This window comes from Triplophysa dalaica, chromosome 21, assembly GCF_015846415.1.
Source record: "Triplophysa dalaica isolate WHDGS20190420 chromosome 21, ASM1584641v1, whole genome shotgun sequence".
NCBI lineage: Eukaryota > Metazoa > Chordata > Actinopteri > Cypriniformes > Nemacheilidae > Triplophysa > Triplophysa dalaica.
In genome coordinates this window covers 1,732,409-1,746,202 of record NC_079562.1, presented here as the reverse complement: position 1 = coordinate 1,746,202, position 13,794 = coordinate 1,732,409, and the positions used below count along the sequence as shown (strand labels likewise).

The 13,794-nt window shown below is 41.3% G+C and overlaps 2 non-coding genes across 2 annotated transcripts; both read left to right on the top strand.

Annotated features, from left to right (window-relative positions):
• Positions 1-3,191: 3,191 nt before the first annotated feature.
• Positions 3,192-3,274, top strand: trnal-caa (transfer RNA leucine (anticodon CAA)). The gene has a single exon. It is a non-coding gene; the product is annotated as a tRNA-Leu (tRNA).
• Positions 3,275-3,523: 249 nt separating this feature from the next.
• On the top strand, positions 3,524-3,596 carry trnar-acg (transfer RNA arginine (anticodon ACG)). The gene has a single exon. It is a non-coding gene; the product is annotated as a tRNA-Arg (tRNA).
• Positions 3,597-13,794: the final 10,198 nt, after the last annotated feature.

Sequence of the window (13,794 nt, the reverse complement as noted above, 5' to 3'; positions counted from 1 at the left end):
TGTGTAATTCACAAGACGTTAAATGTCATTTGTGAGAACTTTAAGAGGTAGGAGTTTATTACAGACACAACTTCATGATACAGATGATCAAACTCACACAACTCTGTGAATCAGCTGATGTGTTTGTCTCCTGTTCAAGTCTGTTTATTGTGTCAAAATGTTACATCCATCCATCCATCTTCTTCCGCTTATCCGGGGCCGGGTCGCGGGGGCAGCAGTCTAAGCAGGGATGCCCAGACTTCCCTCTCCCTAGACACTTCCTCCAGCTCTTCCGGGGGGACACCGAGGCGTTCCCAGGCCAGCCGGGAGACATAGTCCCTCCAGCGTGTCCTAGGTCTTCCCCGGGGTCTTCTCCCGGTGGGACCTTCCCGGGAAGGCGTCCAGGGGGCATCCGGAAAAGATGCCCGAGCCACCTCAGCTGGCCCCTCTCGATGTGGAGGAGCAGCGGATCTACTCTGAGCTCCTCCCGAGTGACCGAGCTTCTCACCCTATCTCTAAGGGATCGCCCGGCCACCCTGCGGAGAAAGCTCATTTCGGCCGCCTGTATCCGCGATCTTGTCCTTTTGGTCATGACCCACAGCTCATGACCATAGGTGAGAGTAGGAACGTAGATTGACCGGTAAATCGAGAGCTTCGCCTTGCGGCTCAGCTCCTTCTTCACCACGACAGACCGGTACAGCGTCTGCATTACTGCAGAAGCCGCCCCGATCCGCCTGTCAATCTCCCGTTCCATCCTGCCCTCACTCGTGAACAAGACCCCCAGATACTTGAACTCCTCCACTTGAGGCAGGAACTCTCCACCTACCTGAAGTGAGCAAGCCACCCTTTTCCGACTGAGAACCATGGCCTCAGATTTGGAGGTGCTGATTCTCATCCCTCCCGCTTCACACTCGGCTGCAAACCATCCCAGTGCATGCTGAAGGTCCTGGTCTGATGGGGCCAGCACGATGACATCATCCGCAAAGAGCAGAGATGAAATCGTGTGGTCCCCAAACCCGACGCCCTCCGGCCCCTGGCTGCGCCTAGAAATTCTGTCCATAAAAATTATGAACAGAACCGGCGACAAAGGGCAGCCCTGCCGGAGTCCAACATGCACCGGGAACAAGCCTGACTTACTGCCGGCAATGCGAACCAAGCTCCTACTCCGGTCGTACAGGGACCAGATTGGCCAAAATGTTCATCTATATAATTATATTTCTATCATCAGCAGAATGTAAGAAATTGCTGGTCTTGATGTTTGTCAAATAGTTGATTGCAGGCTCTAGGGGAAGGTAGGATTCAGCAACAGGATATCCTATCCCAAAATTACCCCAACCCCCTTTAAATAATATACTCAACTTCTATGTATATAGCGCTTTTTATAATTTTCTTAGTTGAAAAGCAGCTGTACACGAAAACATGTTAAGTATAAATAATACATGTAATATGATACACGCAATGACACACACACTAAGCGAGAATCATACCCCTTGACCAACGAGCCTCGGAGTAAAGGGCAAATCTGCAGCCTCGGCAACGAGCAAAGACAAGGTCTTCAACACAGTTGCCAAACCACAAACCGCTCACTCGCTGCACAAGTGTATATACCGACATGTGTCATGTGTCTTCTTTAATCGTGGGTTCCATGGTGTAATGGTCAGCACTCTGGGCTTTGAATGCAGCGATCCGTGTTCAAGTCTTTGTGGATCCTGATTGTGTGTCCGTATGCTTGTCAAATAGTTGATTGCTGTCTGTCGTTTTAAGTAATACGAAGTAAATTAAGGATTCCAATGTGTAATGGTCAGTACTTTGAATCCAATCATCTCTAAAACCAGACCACTGAAAACACTACGAAATTAATAATAAATAATAATAATGCATTTTATTTCATGGCGCCTTTCAGAACACCCAAGGTCACCTCACAAGTAATGTACAGGTCACTACATAAAACAAAACACATAACAAACAAACAGCATATACATATAAAGTGCAATCAAGTCTCAATAAATCATGTTAAAAGGTTACAAAAAAAGCCTGTTGAAAAAGATACGTCTTAAGACCCGTTTTAAAAGTCAACAAGCATTCGTTATTGCGAACAGAGGAAGAGAGTTCCATAGGCGGGGAGCAGCATGACTAAAAGATCTAGCACCCATAGTAGTAAAGGAGTGTAAACATGAAGAAGTTGAGTAAGATATTGTGGTGCAAGATTATGAAGTGCCTTATAAGTGAGTAGCAAGATTTTGAATTCAACTCAATGTTTAACAGGAAGCCAGTGCAATTGCTGGAGAACTGGAGAAATGTGCTCAGTGTAAGGTGTTCATGAGAGAATACGAGCTGCAGAATTCTGAACCAATTGAAGCTTATGTAACAATTTGGAGGGAATACCTGTGAGAAGAGCATTGCAGTAGTCGATACGTGAAGTGACTAGTGCGTGGATAAGAACTGCAGTATTACTATTTGAAAAAAAGGGACGGAGACGGTTAATATTGCGCAGATGGAAATATGCAGTCAGCGTGATATTGTTCATTTGAGGTTTAAAAGATAGTGTGCTATCCATGATGACACCCAAACTTTTAACCTGAGAGGACGGACAGATTGCAGTATTGTCAACGTATAGAGAAAAGCAATTAGATTTAGACACAAAAGATCTATTGCCAACAAGCAGAGCCTCAGTTTTATTGCCATTTACCTTCAAGAAGTTTGCTGAGAGCCAATCTTTAATCTCAGCTAAACAGCTTGACAAAGATGGCGGAGGAAAAGAACCAGTGGGTTTAGCAGACAAAATCAGCTCAAAAGAATCCATTGAACTCACCACCTTCAGATTATGAGACTGACGCGCTGCCTAACTGTGCCAACAAGGCGTGCCACATCACAGAGTATTACACAGCATTTTTCAAAAGTGAGAAGACTAGGCTTTTTATTGATATAACAGTGAAGCTATCCATTTGGTTTCTGCCAAACGTTTGTGTTGGATGGGAACTAAACATATTAACAGGCTGCGGGGAGTTCTAAGAACGGATGTTACAAAAAAGTAATATTCTTACAGAAGTGAAGTGTCAAAGAGTGAGGAGGACAGGCCTCCTCTGTCCCCCCAGAAATTGCGTTCCTGATCGGACGTTATTTCAAAATGGCCTGTGTGCCATTGAATGGCTGCAAATGAGGGTCATTCCGAAAGTCGTAGGTGTTCAGTTGCTGAGACACTTAGTCCCACAATCAGGATGGCCGAGCGGTCTAAGGTGCTGCGTTCAAGTTGCAGTCTCCTCTGGAGGCATGGGTTCGAATCCCAATTCTGACATTACTTTAGACATGCTGGAGACTACTGGCTCAACTTTACATGGAAATGGCGTTGCGCCATTGTGTGAGGGTGCCATACGCAATTCCTGGAGTCGGCAGTTACGGCTAGCTCCAACCACAGCTGGCTTGAAGTTGCTAGTAATCCTCTGAAGGGCTTGATTACCAGTTACAGGTGTGTTCGATTGAGCGTTAGTTCTGTCTGCCCCTTTGCCTGCAGTCGATTTGAATTCTTCCTGAATGCCGTCAGGGAGGGCCAGTGGCGCAATGGATAACGCGTCTGACTACGGATCAGAAGCTTCTAGGTTCAACTCCTGGCTGGCTCGTTGCCCCTCCGCTCCTTTTCGTCCCACGAGGGCTGCCGCTGACGTAAGGAAAAAATACCTCAGACGGTGGTCTGTAACCGGGCCTTCGATATCTCAGTTGGTAGAGTGGAGGACTGTAGGCGTTAAGCTGATGGTCCTTAGGTCGCTGGTTCGAATCTGCCTCGAAGCTTCTTTTGAAGCCTTGGAGACCGTTCAAAGGCCATTGTTTAATAAGTCCCACCAAAAACAGTCACAGGGCGTCCTAAACATAATTACCTCACCGGGAATCGAACCCGCAGCGGTGAGAGCGCCGAATCCTAGCCACTTGACCACAAGGGAGCACACGCACGTTAACGTTCCTCCGCGGGAGATGTGTTTCCTAAATAGAGGCAGTCCGTCCAAAGGTACACGAACAGTTGTCTGCAAGTAAATGGAGCCCTGTGGGATCTGAAACCAGTTCAAATAATGTCCCACCACGCAGCATTATTGTGATCAGTGTTTGCTTTAGTTGGGCTCTTGAGTCTGAACTTTCACTAATGCCCCTTAGGTGTCTATGTAAAAAGGCATTTGTTCTCTGATAGAGGAAGAGAGGTCTTCCATAAAATAAGTTGACCTGTGAATTAAAAGTATGAAGGATAAATCCTTAAAACATCTCTTATTTTTAACTTTTGGAACTTTAGGCAAATGGAAAGTTTTTAAAGATTTGATGTAATCATGGAAATATTTCACAAGAGGGCAGACATCACCAAAAAATAGGAATCTTAAACAGGCCTGTAAGTTGTACACAATATGACTAGACATTTAGAGCTTGTTTGTAGTAAAATTATATTCATCCATCCATCCATTTTCTTTCGTGTGAGGCTCGAACTCACAGCTGCCAAGCCCGCGCTGCCAAGCCCGCGCTGCCAAGCCCGCGCTGCCAAGCCCGCGCTGCCAAGCCCGCGCTGCCAAGCCCGCGCTGCCAAGCCCGCGCTGCCAAGCCCGCGCTGCCAAGCCCGCGCTGCCAAGCCCGCGCTGCCAAGCCCGCGCTGCCAAGCCCGCGCTGCCAAGCCCGCGCTGCCAAGCCCGCGCTACCAAGCCCGCCATTGAATGGCTGCAAACGAGGGTCATTCCGTAAGTGGTAGGTGTTCAGTTGCTGAGAAACTTAGTCCCACAGTCAGGATGGCTGAGCGGTCTAAGGTGCTGCGTTCAAGTCGCAGTCTCCTCTGAAGGCATGGGTTTCATCAAGTTTTTTCAGTTAAGAAATCTCAAACATACATCTTAGTCTGGGACTAGTCTTAAGCCTTGTCTACGAAACCGTGCATTGATTGCTTAAATGTTTGTGTAGCGTGTAATTATATTCCACTCTATGGCTTAAAGCAGGCGATGTTTCTGCTCAGTTTTGAACCGAGGACCTCTCGCGTGTAAAGCGAACGTGATCACCCCTACACTACAGAGACGTGTAGCTTCTACACGTGACGGACAACTTCTACGTACGTCGTCTACCTCGCGTTGGTTTAAAACAGTTTAATAAACTCTGTTCTTCTGTCTCAGAAAGTGTTAATTCATTTACAATAACATCAATCTCAACACAGAAGTCTGTTTCAACTGGAGAAAGTGCTGTTATCTTCTCTTACACCGGCAGTGGACCCAGCTTCTACTGGTATCGACAATATCCCAGATCCAGACCACAATATCTGATCTTTAATACAGAGACGACAGATGCATCTGAACCCACTTTACGTCTCAGAGCAATCGCAAACAAACAATCCTCTCGAGTGGATCTCATGATAGACTCTGCTGTTCTATCAGACTCTGCTCTGTATTACTGTTACTTGGGGACCACAGTGACACAAAACACAAAAACAATCTACAAAAACCTGCTTCCAGACTTGTGCTAATATTATTTATACACTGAAAATATAAATGCTGAAAAAAGTATTCTGTCACAGGATCCATCATAAATAGATTTGAGTAAAAACTTTTTTTTTTTTAAACAGCACATGATATTAACCTGTGATCATGTATGAAATGTGTAGCTTTGGCGGGATCCACATGTAAATTCTTATATAAAAACTCTTGGGGTCAGATATGAAACTTGTGATCACAAATCTACATATCGTCAGGATCGGGGATCCTGGAGCTGCAGAAGCTGATTCTCTGAAACACCGGTGATCTGCTAAAGATGAAAATCACATGAAACTGACCTCATATAAACTGTAAGATCATATAAATAACAGACTACTCACAATATTATCTTCCTGTAATGCCCAAAGAATCAGCAAAGCATTTTCATCGGCAGAAAATCATCTCACAGTCACGGTACACCAGAGAGCAGATAGAAACAATTGAATCACTGTCACGTTTGCACCCACAATTATTGTTGAACTTGAAAAGATGTTGACATTACATCAAAACCAGCATTATTGTGATCAGTGTTTGCTTTAGTTGGGCTCTTGAGTCTGAACTTTCACTAATGCCCGTTAGGTGTCTATTTAAAAAGGCATTTGTTCTCTGATAGAGGAAGAGAGGTCTTCCATAAAATAAGTTGACCTGTGAATTAAAAGTATGAAGGATATATCCTTAAAACATCTCTTATTTTTACTTTTGGAACTTTAGGCAAATGGAAAGTTTTTAAAGATTTGATGTAATCATGGAAATATTTCACAAGAGGGCAGACATCACCAAAAAATAGGAATCTTAAACAGGCCTGTAAGTTGTACACAATATGACTAGACATTTAGAGCTTGTTTGTAGTAAAATTATATTCATCCATCCATCCATCCATCCATTTTCTTCCGCTTATCCGGGGCCGGGTCGCGGAGGCAGCAATCTAAGCAGGCATGCCCAGACTTCCCTCTCCCTAGACACTTCCTCCAGCTCTTTCGGGGGGGACACCGAGACGTTCCCAGGCCAGCCGGGAGACATAGTCCCTCCAGCGTGTCCTAGGTCTTCCCTGTTGGGACGAGCCCGGAACACCTTCCCGGGAAGGCGTCCAGGGGGCATCCAGAAAAGATGCCCGAGCCACCTCAGCTGGCCCCTTTCGATGTGGAGGAGCAGCAGATCTACTCTGAGCTCCTCCCGAGTGACCGATCTTCTCACCCTATCTCTAAGGGATCGCCCAGCCACCCTGCGGAGAAAGCTCATTTCGGCCGCCTGTTTCCGGGATCTTGTCCTTTCGGTCATGACCCACAGCTCATGACCATAGATGAGAGTAGGAAGGTATATTGACCGGTAAATCGAGAGCTTCGCCTTGCGGCTCAGCTCCTTCTTCACCACGACAGACCGGTACAGCGACTGCATTACTGCAGAAGCTGCACCGATCCGTCTGTCAATCTCCCGTTCCATCCATCCTTCCCTCACTCGTGAACAAGACCCCCAGATACTTGAACTCCTCCACTTGAGGCAGGAACTCTCCACCTACCTGAAGTGGGCGAGCCACCCTTTTCCAGTACTCTGGCATAGACTTACCCGGGGAGGCTGAGAAGTGTGATCCCCGATCGTTGGAGCACACCCTCCGGACCCCCTTCTTAAAAAGAGGGACCACCAACCCGGTCTGCCAGTCCAAGGGCACTGTCCCAGCAGCATTTGATCCCAGCAGCCACCACCAGTGTGTCCTTGAGCAAGACACTTTACTCCATGTTGCTCCAGGGGGATTGTCCCTTTAATAAGTGCACTGTAAGTCGCTTTGGATAAAAGCGTCTGCCAAATGACTAAATGTCCCCGACCGCCATGCGGTGCTGCAAAGGCATGTCAGCCAAGACAGCCCCACAACATCCAGAGATTTAGAAATTATATTAATAGTTGTTAATATTACTATGAATAGTTAAAATATTTTTTGTTTCACAGTGTTGTGGACCAAATATGGGACGAGGATCTAGCCAAGTATTAGGTTACAACAGCACTTTGTTACCAGCAGCAGTTGTGTGACACTTTACTGGTACAGTATGGCCAGATTATATTAAATTCAGATTGGCCCTAATGATTCCTTTAAAAATGTATCATTATCATTAGTAATGATAAAGAATATGCTGTTGGAATGCTTTGAAACATTGAAAAGAGACAAAAGAGGTCACAATACACCTCCAGTTTTTGTAGATCTGAGCTCCTCCCACACTATCACAGTATCAGAACATAACTACTGAAATACATGAAAGATGTGAAGAACACACTTCACTCACATTATCATTTTTAAGAACAAACATGAAATTTTGGCTGGAAATGTTGATATTTGCATTACTCATAATTGGTATGTTATTCCTTAAAATGTATTTTTACATAGCAATAGTGCTTTTTGCAACAATATTAATAAGTATATTAAATGTTTGCAGAATGCAGATCCGAGGATAAAGTTGATCAGCCAGATGGACAGAAAACTCAAACTGAAGGGGGATCAGTAACACTAGAATGTACATTTACAGCATCTTCAAGAACACCAGAGCTCTTCTGGTACATTCAGAGAGTAAATGACTTTCCTAAATACATCCTGAGAAGAAACACACATGGAGCAGGAGATAATGGCACTGAGTTTCATGAGAGATTTCAGTCTGAAGTGAAGTTAGATTCAGTTCCTCTGATCATTCATGATGTTCATGTGAGCGACTCTGCTGTGTATTACTGCACTCTGAGGCCCACAGTCACTAAACAAACTGAAACATTCACACAAAAACCTGAACCTAGCAGTTCTTGTGCTTTATGATGTAATGACATTTGATTCATATTTGGAAACGTTTTACCCAGCATCTGTTGTACCTGCATGAATAAAAAATATAAATCTGACATAAAATCTGAAAGCTAGAGACATGTGTGACTGCACTGAGTTCAATTCTTGCCTTTTATGTCATTTGGGGCCACAATTAACTCTGTGGTTTAACATCTCAAATGATTAAAGTAACTCCAACACATTATCACCACTAGGGGAAACATCTCAACACATGAGAATATCAAGAGAAATGTATTAAAGAGAGACTTGCATCAGTTATTCTGTCTCTTTAACTCATCGATGACAAGTGGATGATTTGACGTTGTGTATGTTAAGAGTCACAGCATCATCTGACAGACAGCAGGAAGTTTCATGTGTGAGGTGACAGTAACACAAATCTACGGCTCAGATCATACACAACATCAATACACAACTGATTTCACAAACATGAACACACACCTGCTTCTCATCTTCATCATGACTACAGGTAAATGACAAATATTTTCTATGCCAGTGGTGTACAAACTTCAACATGAATAAAAACATTGTAAATCATTAATACCAATATTCTTGATTATTTATTTATTTACAGGTGTGATGACTGCAGATCAGATCGGTCCAAATAAAGAAACAATAATCATAGAGAAAGAACAGGAGACTGTGACCTTGAGCTGTTCATATGACACCAGCAGCAATTATATTTATCTTTACTGGTTCAGACAATATCCAAACAGAGAACCTCAGTTTATACTGTGGAAAGGCGCTCGAACATACAGCAGTCATGAGAATATGCCAGACGGTCGGTTTGGATCAACAACATCAGAATCATCCACTGAACTCATTGTTAAGAGTGTGACTCTGTCAGATTCAGCTCTATATTACTGTGCTCTGAGAGTTGGAGCCCAGTGATACAAAAAGCCTGATAGTCTTTACAAAAACTCAAACACACAATTATTGCTTTGAACAGACACAATCAAATAAACGTCAATCCACAGAAATAAACCACAAAGACTGTTCAAGACAGAGAACCAAAACACCTGCTGAACAGTTAATACAGACTCAGGATGTGAATGAACAGAGAAGAATCTACAGTAAACGTTTTTAAGCCTCATCACTGACTGTAATGGAGAAAGATAAAAAGATGATCAAATGGCAGCAGTAAAAAGAATATGAATAAATGTTAACCTTCCTAAATTTGTTTAATCTCTTATGGGGGTGGAAGAAATGACTTTGAGTTTTAATAGATTTCACTGGCTGTGGCTATTCCAGCTATCAAAGCCGAAACTTGCATCAGGCCATTTGATAAGTGCCCTTAATGACTGTTTGATAAGAAACTTGAAAACAAATTGTTAAACACAAAACATGCAACTAAAAATGGGGACTGGGTCGTCGACCAATCGGAGCACAGTTGGTTCGTGAAAGGGAGTGGTTTAAAGAAACTGAACCGAACCGAACTGCATGGAGAGATCTGTTTAGACATCTTTGAGAAAAGTGGGTGAAATTAAATGCATATTTATAGAAAATGACAGCGTTTTTTGAACTGGGATGCAGGTAAACCTGTTGTTGGGGAGTCACATACACTATTAGGACACTTAAAAATAGAATATAATGGGAACTTTAAACAAACCTCTGCAGAGCAGATTTAATCTATATCACCTTCATAAGTTTATTTAGAGTATATCATCATGATCTGCATAAAAGAATCAATTGAGTAAGAAACTGAAACTGTTATAGCTGTTTGTGAATAATACACTGACAACAGGATGAAATCATAACATAATAGCATTTTTATGGTATTAAGATTAAGATTTTAATACATTTTTCAGTTACAGTAGAGATTGACACCATCAGTCAATATTATAAAACTGAATTTTCTTTACACTGTTGGGACAGTGTTGGGTAATTTACTCTGAAGAAAAAAACGAATTACTAGTTACTGGTTACATATTCAACAGTGTAATTGGATTACTGTACAAGTAACTTTCTCCATAAAGTATTTAATAACTCATTATTACTAATTACTCCTATATCATCAACCTTGATTAGAATTGATTCAAGGAGAGACGTGGAACAGCTTATTTAATTCATTCAAATAAATAATAAATAACCACGTGAATTATTCTTGTTAACTGCAGTTAATGACCAAATTATACAAATGTAAGAAGGATACATTAAAGAATACATTTTGAAGCTAGACTTATAATTTTGATGTCATTTTCACTATTGATATATTACACAGTATTTAGTTCAATCACATCAGAAATAACTGTCCACAGAAAAAAATAACATGTAGAATTTTCTTAAGAAAATCCTTTCTGCACTAATCTTTTTAAGTAAAATTTGCTGCTATAATTCAAATACAACTTTCTAACCAGAATATAGTAAATTTTACTTATTAACTAACATTGAATTTTGGTTAATGTAAGTAAATGTTAAGTTGACAAAAACATGTTGCTGAACTAAATCATGTGTCTAGCTCCAAATTCACATATTTTTTACAACATAGATGGTTAAGTGAGAAGAGACTGGTGGTCTCTTAAATTACAGAAAATAAGAGTAATCCCTTACTTTTCTTTTTCAAGGAAAAGGCAGTTAAATATACGTGACTAATTACTTAGTAACTAGTTACAACCATCCATCAATAATCAGAAATATGAAAATTCATCACCACAGTTTCTCATACTGGATACATATGACACAGTTATTGAAGCTGATCCTCCAGTTTCTGGAATCTCCATCAAACACAGAAAGCTGAGATCAGTGTTGATCTGAAGATCTCTTCTGTTAAAGTCACAGATTCTGCTATGCTTTTAGATTTCCTCAAATTACATTCACAGTAAAATTCTTAAAAAAAACAACAACAACTATAAACTATATAACTTATAACTATATAAACTTATAACTATAAACATACTGGTATGATATGTTAAAAACTATGAAGTATATAATGTGTTCTTTTTATGTTAGTTTCTCTAAACAGTATAAAGTCTGTATTTCCGTTCCTTTTATGTTATGTGATGGTAGGAGGGGTTTGTATGTGAGATGTGTGATCTTGTTCAGTTTGACAGAGACTGTAGCAGAGATTCACTGAGAACACAATGACACTTCATTCAGTTATTCTGCTTTCTGTCTTTGTGTGTAAGTACATTTGTCTTTATTGTATTTTACTAAATACCTTCATAATATACAGTACATACCACACATTTAGTATATTTACTAAATCCTTAAAAATGTGTTGTTATATTTGTACAGGTTGGAATCGTACCACAATTCCACAAGTTGTTTGCACTGCACTCTTGTTTTTCTTCTATTGTTGTGGTGCATTAATCTAAATATTTGTCTCCATACAAAATATTTCACACTCACAGAACTACAAATGTATTTAGGTGTTATATTTAATCATTGAGGGACAAAGGCAAACATTTCGGCTAATGCCTTCTTCAGTCTGAGGATTGAAATGTACCACAGTAACATAAAACCCTTAATGTAATGGTTGATATCGTACGTTATATTTTAAAGCATAAGATCTTTATTAGATGGGGGCACGGTGGCTTAGTGGTTAGCACGTTCGCCTCACACCTCCAGAGTTGGGGGTTCGATTCCCGCCTCCAACTTGTGTGTGTGGAGTTTGCATGTTCTCCCCGTGCCTTGGGGGTTTCCTCCGGGTACTCCGGTTTCCTCCCCTGGTCCAAAGACATGCATGGTAGGTTGATTGGCATCTCTGGAAAAATTGTTCGTAGGGTGTGAGTGCGTGAGTGAATGAGTGAGTGTGTGTGCCCGGCGATGGGTTGGCACTCCATCCAGGGTGTATCCTGCCTTGATGCCCGATGACTCCTGAGATAGGCGCAGGCTCCCCGTGACCCGAGGTAGTTCGGATAAAGCGGTAGAAAATGGATGGATGGATGGATCTTTATTAGATAATAAATGAACTGTTGGTCTTTTTCTCCAGATTTCAGTTTTGGAAATGAAATCACATCAAACAGACCTGAAGAGGTTGTTTTGGAAGGTTCAAGTGTTCAGTTCTCCTGCAGTTATTCCTCTGCAGATTATCTTCAATGGTACCGTCAGTATCCCAGAAGAGCTCCTGAATTTCTTGTGCTCATTTCTGAAGGAGTGAAAGTGAACAGGACATCTGAAATAGATCCCAGATTCACTACTAAACTAAAAGAAAAACAACATGTGTATCTGGAGATCTCCTCTGTTTCTCTATCAGACTCTGCTCTGTATTACTGTGCCATGAGGCCCACATTGACACAAAACACAACAACACTGAACAAAAATACATCACCTGAATGTGAAGATTACAATGGCTTGATATAACCAGAAGAGGGCGCTGCTCACCCTTAAAGGGTTTCTAAATGAGGGGTCGGAGCTTCAGAGAAACTCAAAGGGAGCTGCAAGACTTTCAAATGAGTGAGTGTTGAGGAGTGAGGAGGGCCTTTAAATATTGTTGTGGACAATGGGTGTCCTTGAAGTCAAAAGGTTGAGATCCACTAATAATGAAGATGAAGAAAACATTAACTGGGGAGGAAAGCGGGGCGGCTTTATGCAATCACAAGTACGCACGACTGCGCGCACACAGCGCACAATACACGCCTCTGTGATAGAGATGAGGTGAGAGAGAGTGAAAGTGATGTGTCACTCATTGTGAGTTTGGGCTGTTTAAACTAAATTCATTGTTTAAAGATGGCACGGTACTGACTGAGGACGTGAGTGTGCGTGCCTGAGTGCACGAGGGTTGTCCTCAGACGTGCAGATAAATTTGACAAAACCTTAGTAGGGATTATCCTAAAGTTAAACAAGATTTTGTATCTACATAAAACAAATAATTATTTAAAAAAAATACCTGTTTGTTGTTTTGTATCATTATATGTTTCCCTGGGATTCAAATCCATTATATCTGTTCACTTCAAAATGACAATTATTTCATAATTTGGTTGTCATTTTAAACCTGTGTGATTTTCTTTCTTGTGCAAAACACAAAAGAAGATATTTAGAAAAATGCAGTTAAAACAGTTGGTCCTCAGTGGTTTGTGTTCATGCAGTAGAAGTCAATGGGCACCAACAGTCTGTGTTCTTCAGAAGAGAGAAAGTCATACAGGTTTGAGATGACAACAGGTCCAAATAATAATGGAATTTTCATTTCAAAGGTGAACTATTCTGAACTAAAAGAGCATCAGGAATGCATATCCATGTAAATAGTGAATCATCGTTAAAAAAAACCTTGTAGTGACTTGTAGTGAAAAACAGTGTTTGTGAAAAGCAAAAAGCAATATTGTAGTTCATCTTAATTTAAACACGTTTTAAATATTTTACAGTAATATTTAAATAAATTATAAATTAATTTGATTGCACAAATGTCATACCCAATTTCCCATTTTTGGCCAAGATTATTTTTTGTAATGTATTCAAATATGTTTAGGTTGCTGACAGATTTAATGATACACAGCAAGTCATCACTTGAAATGGACAGATTTGTCTAATTCTGTTTTATTGTAACACAGGGTATTATCACGTTGCCATTTTGTGGAAATTGGA